Raw genomic sequence first — 7,960 nt, forward strand, 5'->3', positions numbered from 1 at the left:
CGAAGAGGAAGGCGGATGGACAGACGTCCGCGAGACCTTGAGAGAAGGGCTACTGTGATGTGAAGGTCATCTCACTGCTGTTAAAAATAATCAAAACCTACAGAAATTTGCACGAGACATTCATTCTGAGCAGTAATTCCAGGTGCATAACGGGAACCGCTTTTGCTTCCGTAAAAAAGCAATTAGCTTGAAGAACATAGGTAACAGTGGAGAATGTAGGTACAGTAGAAAGCAAACCTGCCACCCCAAACTCAATTACCTTCGAGTTAATGCCTACTGCTAAAGACTTGCAGGGAGGGCAGAACTGCCCCGTGCCTTTGCAAACACTGTAACTGTTTACGGAAACAGAAAGAAAGCCCCGTCTTTCTTCAGAAGCAGCTGATGGTTACAACCCAACACATAAACATTCTGCCACCAGGGCTCCTGCTATAAACTCTAGAGACTAATTCAGAACCTCCAGCTACCAGCAGCCTAGAGACTTGCAAAGATGTAAATTGGGTGATAACGTTTGATGGTTATCTTTTTCCAGCAGGGCAAGGCAGATTTACATTGCTATCTATAGAGAGCAGTTCCTGGCAGGCTTTTGCAGTTTGGATCAGATTTTTCAGGGCTAATCTTTGGTTTCTTGGGGTCAAAACAAAACAACCCTCAAAATCCAAAGTAAGATATGTTATTAATGTTCTTCAACTCTGCTGAGAAAGTAAAATGAAGCCAGACGGAGAAAATAAAAATCTCCAGGAGATCAGGATGGACAACAGACAGCAAAGTTAACAGGAAGAGGCCCTAGTGGTGCTGAAGTTAAGTGCTCAGAACCAAATTGGAAAGTCTGAGGTTGGAAGCCACTGGTGACTTCTCCAGACTTGGTGGTCTGTTCCCCTAAAGATTACAGTCTAGGAAACTCCATGGGGCAGGTATGCCTGGCCACACAAGATTTGGCTGGATGGCACCCGACAACAAGGAACCAGAACTTTCTTGAAGGACACTGCTGTGGGAAAGCAGGGCGTTCCTACTTGAGGTGCTCCTGTCAGAGAGGAACGGGATGGTGAAGCTGGGCTGCTAGGCGGTCAGCAGTCTGAAATCACCAGCTGCTTCTCTAGTGAAAGGCAGGGCTTTCTACTCTCACAAACAGTTACTATGTCTCAGAACCCCCCTGGGCAGTTCCACCAGTCCTATAGGGTCACTATGAATCCGGATTGATGCACTCAATGGTAGTGAGAGAGTGAGTTACTGTCAGAGAGAAATTAGTAGCAAATAGCTTGCTTTGATTTTGGAGTTTTACTGAAAATCAAATATTCACGTTAAAGAAATACCTGGTCAAAATTAATTCGCCTTTGGCTTTTCTTCCACTCAAAATGGCAAATCTTTTCTTTCTCATGGAAGGCCATGTTTACTTAATTTGAATTTCAAAGGTATGACTGGTGGGAGGGCAGAGCCATCCTGTGAACCGATCTCCTTTGATCTCAGTCGAAGGGAGACAGCAAGGTTCAATCAGTCCAATTTAAGATGTGCCCAGATGGTTGATCTGTTTCTCCCGCTTCCCCTTTCATGCCCTGTTGTATGGACCTAGTGTCTTCAAGCCGATTGTTCTTTAAAGTGCACATCAACATTGCCATTGAGGCAGACTAGCAAAGGAAACTCCATTTTTGTCAGCTGCTAAGTCACTTGCCCATTCATCCCCCCATCTCAGAATGTTGAAGGCAAGGTGACTACAAGAATCTACGTATAGCTTCCTCCCTGAGGGAGGGACAACAAAGAAGGTGGAGGCGGGGGGAGACATTGGACAGTGTAATATATGACAAAATAATAATTTATGAATGGTGAAGGGTTCATGAGGTAGAGGGCAGTGGGGAGGGAGGGGGAAAATGAGCAACAGATATTAAGGGCTCAAGTAGAAGGCAAATGTTTTGAGAATGATGATGGCAACAAATGTACATATGTTCTTGACACAATGGATGTATGTATGTATTGTGATAAGAATTGTATGAGCCCCCAATAAAATTATGATTAAATAAAATTTTTTTTAAAAAGAAAGGATTTCAAAGGATCGTGTATTTTCAAAATTCTTTCGACAGCTGGCAAAAGAGCTAACCAGCGTGTTTTACTGTATCCAAGTATTTTCTGATATTTGATTTCTGCAGTTTCACAAAATTCTTTAAGCATTTCAACCCCAATGCGCAGTGTATGTACAGAAATAAGAATATATTTTAATAATATTTTCCACATCTACAGGCAACCAATCAGCAGCTGTTTGAATGGTGTTATATATTATGTGCTCTGCACAACCAACACCATTAATGTTTTGATTAAGGTTTTTGTTTAATTTATTAAAATATTATTAAAAAATTATTTGTACCTCTTCTCGCTTTTCCTCCAAAATTTGCATTCGTGTTGTCTGCACAATATGCAATCATTTTATGTTCTAAGTTGTAATGGAATTGAAAATTATTTCCGAAGTTTTGCTGAGCACAGAAACGAAATCTAAAATTCTAATTTTTATTCCAGTTTCCGAATCAAAAAATCTAATAATGGTTGGAAATAACTTTATATCCTTATGATTATATGCATCAGAATATATGGATATAAAATTATTTTTTCTAGATTTTTGTTTAATTCTGAAAATGCATATGGGAAAAGCACATTACACACAATTGCCTTGATTTTTGTTATAGCACAGGCAAATTTTTTGTTGATTAACTTTTTGACAACTTGTGATGTACAGTCCATAGATCTGAAGGAATGATTGTGATTAATAGCATGAAAAGACATAAGTCCTTCTGCTAATGCTAATTTCTTTTGTCTCCATAATTTGTTTTCCGAAAAAAATTCCTGTATTTTGGAGGAAGATGAAGCAGTATTTAAATATCTTTTATGTTTCTGTGTTTCCAAGTGCTTTGAAATACCATTTTTCCCGTTGTGCGAAATAGAAAATTCACCATTACATTTTTCACATTTTACCATGTAATCACTTTTGGGTTTTTTTAATAAAAGGAAATTCACTTCTTAGATCATCGTTGAATTTGCATTGTCTTTTCTTACTCATTATGTTAAAAATCTAAAAAAAAAAAAGCCTGGTCTTGGCACGAGGAACTCCATTTTGAATCCAACACCTCCATCTTACCTCTCAAACTCACCCCTTGCTGCCCTTCCCCTCCCTAGGTGAACACCCCTCTCGGAATAACCACAAAGAAAGGGCAGGATGACCGTGGTCAGCACGGAATGTGCTCGGAACACCAGGTATCCCAGGCAGCCCGCCAGCTGCACCTGCTAACAATAGGAACCCCCCACCCCTCTGCCTTCTCTCTGGCATATAAAAATTGCACCTAGGCACCTGTAGGGTGCGGCTTCAATAGCTCAATACCCTGAGTTGCTGAGCCTGCCCGCAAGCTCCTCAATAAAGCCTGCTTCTAAAACTTTGCCGATTGGATCTTTGGTTCTGTTTCACGCCCCAATAAACTTTACAAAAATATTTTAAAATTATATTATAAATTATTATATACATATTGCTTAAAAACACAAGTAGGTACATAATTACATGAACATATTTTATTGTTAGTTTATAAATTAAATTAACTTGATATAAAGTAACTATATTATAAAAATTATTTTAATTTTAATCCTATATTTCTTTCTAAATAATAACAATACTAACTTGTATTATTTTTTCTCTGAATTTGCCATAACCTAAGTTGTAAGTGTCACTTTCAAGACTGGCACTAGACATTTTGCCGCCACTGTAAAATATAAATAATACAAGTACTGTCTGCTAAATTCAAGAAAGTTTATGTATTTATAAAATAAATAGCATAAATGATCTGACCATCTGATTTGTTGACATCGCTTGTTTAACTAGCACAAGCACGGAGTACGATGTGTATCGTCTGAGAGAGTTACAAAATGTTTTCATCGTTGTCAATGCCAAAAAATGCCATTGTTCATTAAGTCCAAACAATGGTGGTTGAATTCTAACAACTGATCAACAATGCGAACTTTGATAAGGAGTTCTTGATCATCAGTTCTCAACAATTATTTGTTATTATTAAAGTTTAACATTATAAAATTAACAAAAACAATATAAAACTCATATCCTGGCTAAATAGCCACATGGCAGCCGAAAACCGTCTATTCCCTTCCCGTTCTCCCACCGTTCCCTAGCTTGTCGTGCATTCTTTCCACAAATCGGGACTTTTTAAAAACGCCGCGGGACGCAGGATAAATTGTTCAAAATCTAGATGTCTGGTCACCTTCGTCTTACCTCTATTTCAGTATTGCCTAGCCCTGTGTGCTGTATATTCTGTGCACACTGTGACCTTGCAGAGTGCTTGTATTGTTGGCTTTTAAACAAAATGTCACCTTTTCGTAAAGTAGGCGCTCTGGAGGGTGTTTCGTGGCCCCTGGAGTGTGTTTGGGAGGCCGGGGCAAGCATTCTTTCACCTGGGAACACCTGGCTCTGACTTGGACCACCCTCCCCACCCTGCCCTTGCAGGGAGTCACAGAAAGTCACCTTGTTAGAAAATGTTTTAATCTTTCAACATCTAGATAACATGAGGTTTTTTCTGATTTGCATTTTGTGTTTAGCTTCTTTTTTGTAAAGCTGGAAATTATGTTATTAGCTTAAAATTGGATTTGATCTCTTTAAATGCCAAAAATGCACTTTAAAAAAGAGTTACTTAGAATGCCATACACTTGCCCAGTTCCCTATGTGTATGTAGTCCTGTTCACGTATATTTAGGACACAAGCTTTCTAAATACATTTTACCCTTGGCTCATTTGGCTTGCTGTCTGACCTCCTTTTGTAGGTCTTGATCAAAGAACTTTTAAGATAAGTAAATTTCAACCATGATTACCTTTAAAGCTTTCTCTCTGTAAAATCATAAGTGTTTGTGAAAACATCGCACGCAGCTGGCTGCTTTGACTTAGTGCACATACAGGGCTTGGTAAGTGAATTTCTGAGAGCTCTCTTGCTCTAGAAAGTATCAGGGGTCCTCAAACTTGTTAAACAGGGGGCCAGTTCACTGTCCCTCAGACCTGTTGGAGGGCAGGACTATAGTTAAAAAAAAAAACTATGAACAAATTCCTATGCACACTGCACATATTTTGAAGTAAAAAACGGGCACAAACACCCAGTGGGCTGGATAAATGTCCTCGGCGGGCTGCAGTTTGAGGACGCCTGAACTCTACATGGTCAAAGGACCACTTTGTATTGTTTCCTAGTCTGATTATACTGTATGTGCTAATATAAACTGATCTTTGTTGTTGTTGTTGTTATAGATCATCTTAATGGTAGGTCCAATAAAAAAGGACAAAGAAAGGATTAAATAATTTAAATTCGCAATTTAAAATCAATTTTGGTATTGTTTCTTTTATGATAAGGAATGTACCTTGTAATGCATGCTTGTTCTTGAAGTTACCAGAATGTTATAATCAATGCTGTGCCCTGTAATGCTCCTTAACTTTAGAGGATAGTAACATTAATTTTGCTTTCTGCTTCTTTTCATGCTTGCTTGAACCCAGACAGGTGATAAATGAGTTTTTTGGCCTTAAAAGATGGACTGAAATGTGGACTGGGGACTGCAATCAAAGAATGGCTTTTAGATTCTAGCAGTCTGGTTATAATCGAAGACTCTTCTAAATTATCGACATTACAGTGGCTGTTATTTCTTTGACTCTGCAACACCATTTGAAATAATAAACATTTTGCTCTGGCCTGAATGATCCAAGTCACTTTGACAAGAGACGCAGCCTGAAGCCAGCGCTTCCGATAAGGGTTCTGAAAATGTTTGAACTCTCCTGTCCAAGAATCACGATTACGATATACATCAACTTCTCACTCCAGACCTGAGGTTGAGGCCTTTACACATTGCTTTGAGCCTATCAAAACGCCTCCTTTACATTTTGTCAACTCTTTTTCTGTAATAAGCCTTATTTATTTTTTATGTCTGAGATGCCTCACAATTCTACCAGCAGCAGCTGGTTCAAAGCCACCCGCAGCAGCTCTGGAGAAAAGCTGGGCTTTTCACTCCCGTACAGTTAGTCTAGGAAACCCACAGGGGCGCCATGAGTCAGCATTGACTCCACGGGAGCAAGTGCACCCTGAGCCACCTGCATAAGGAATTGCTTGGTGCCGGGTAAGACTGTTTGAACAGTCAACTGCAGAGAAGACACTGGGGCACAGAGAGTAGAGGGGTACTGTTAAGAGAAAGTCTGAACTTGTCAATAACTTTGTAGCTGTCTTAGTTTTCTTAAGAGTTTTAAATTCCAAGTGCCGAGTTTTCAGAAGGCTAAGGTTTCCAGTGCAAGCCCTAAATCCTTTTCAGTCACTTTTGATTCATAGGTTAAGCTTTCATTGAATTGTTTGACCTTGACCCTGCCTTGTGTATAGCCCTGCCCTAGGCAGGAGTATGTTAGAAAATAGATTACTACCACTCTCCTTATCAGCCTGGTGAATAGGGCAGTCTCCCTTTCCTGAAGTGTGTCCTTGGAAACTGGAGTACAAAAATCCTCAAACTGCCAACTCATAGTAACCCTTTAGAACAGGGTAGAACTGCCCTGGTGAGTTTGAGACTGTTCATAGGAATAGAAAGCCCATGTCTTGCTCCTGAGAAGAGGCTGGTGGTTTTAACTGCTGACTTCTACTCCACTAGAGTCAATTAGCCACGAGTCATACTCTGCCTTGGTTGGAGGACCCTGAAACAAAACTGTAAGCTCTTCTAACAAACACAGAGGTTCTCAACTGGCAGGTCGTGACCCCTTTGGGGGTTGACTGACACTTTCATAGGCGTTGCCTAAGACCATCAGAAAACACTTATTTCCGATGGTCTTAGGAACCTGGACATCGCTCCTCTATCCATCTCCAGGCGGGTCCGCCCACATATGAGTACCCAGCATGATGACATCGTGCCAAACCCACCACACACACCCCGTACAAATACAGGTGTATGTGATAGGGTTGGACCAGTCACACATGTAGGGAGAAGCTACTGTGTATTGGAGGTAAAACGATACTTCATGAATTATAATTACTGGGTAAATGTAAAATCATGTACTGTAAAATCAGCTACTGCCAAAAAAAAAACTACCATAGGAATTTAATTTGGATACTGATCGTTTTTTTATTTTTGATATTCAGCTGTGGTTGATGTGAATACTGCCCCCTTGTGATAGCAACAGGCATGTAAAAAAAACAACACGGACAATGGTAAATCAGTTTTTAAAATCGTTTTATTGGGGGCTCATACAATTCTTATTGCAATCCATACATACATCAATGTGTAAAGAGCATCTGTACATTCACTGCCCTCATCATTCTCAAAACATTTGCTCTCCACTTAAGCCCCTGGCATCAGGTCCTCATTTTTCCCCTCCCTCCCTTCTCCCCCCTCCCTCATGAGCCCATGATAATTTATAAATTATTATTTTGTCATATCTTGTCCTGTCCGATGTCTCCCTTCCCCCATTTTTCTGTGGTCTGTCCCCCAGGGAGGAGGTCACATGTAGATCCTTATAATCGGTTCCAACCCACTCTCCCTCTATCCTCCCAGTATCGCCAATCATACTGCTGGTCCTGAAGGGATCATCTGCCCTGGATTCCCTGTTTCCAGTTCCTATCTGTACCAGTGTACATCCTCTGGTCTAGCCAGACTTGCATGGTAGAATTCAGATCATGATAGTGGGGTGGGGGTGGGGAGAGGAAGCATTTAGGAACTAGAGGAAAGTTGTATTTTTCATCAGTACTACATTGCACCTTGACTGTCTCATCTCCTCCCCTGGACCCCTCTGCAAGGGGATCTCCAGTGGCCGACAAATGGACAAATGGGCTTTGGGTCTCCACTCTGCATTCCCCCCATCATTCATTTATAGTAAGATTTTTTTTGTTCTGATGCCTTATATCTGATCCCTTCAACACCTGGTGATTGCACAGGCTGGTGTGCTTCTTCCATGTCGGCTTTGTTGCTTCTGAGCT

This window comes from Tenrec ecaudatus, chromosome 9, assembly GCF_050624435.1.
Source record: "Tenrec ecaudatus isolate mTenEca1 chromosome 9, mTenEca1.hap1, whole genome shotgun sequence".
Taxonomy (NCBI): domain Eukaryota; kingdom Metazoa; phylum Chordata; class Mammalia; order Afrosoricida; family Tenrecidae; genus Tenrec; species Tenrec ecaudatus.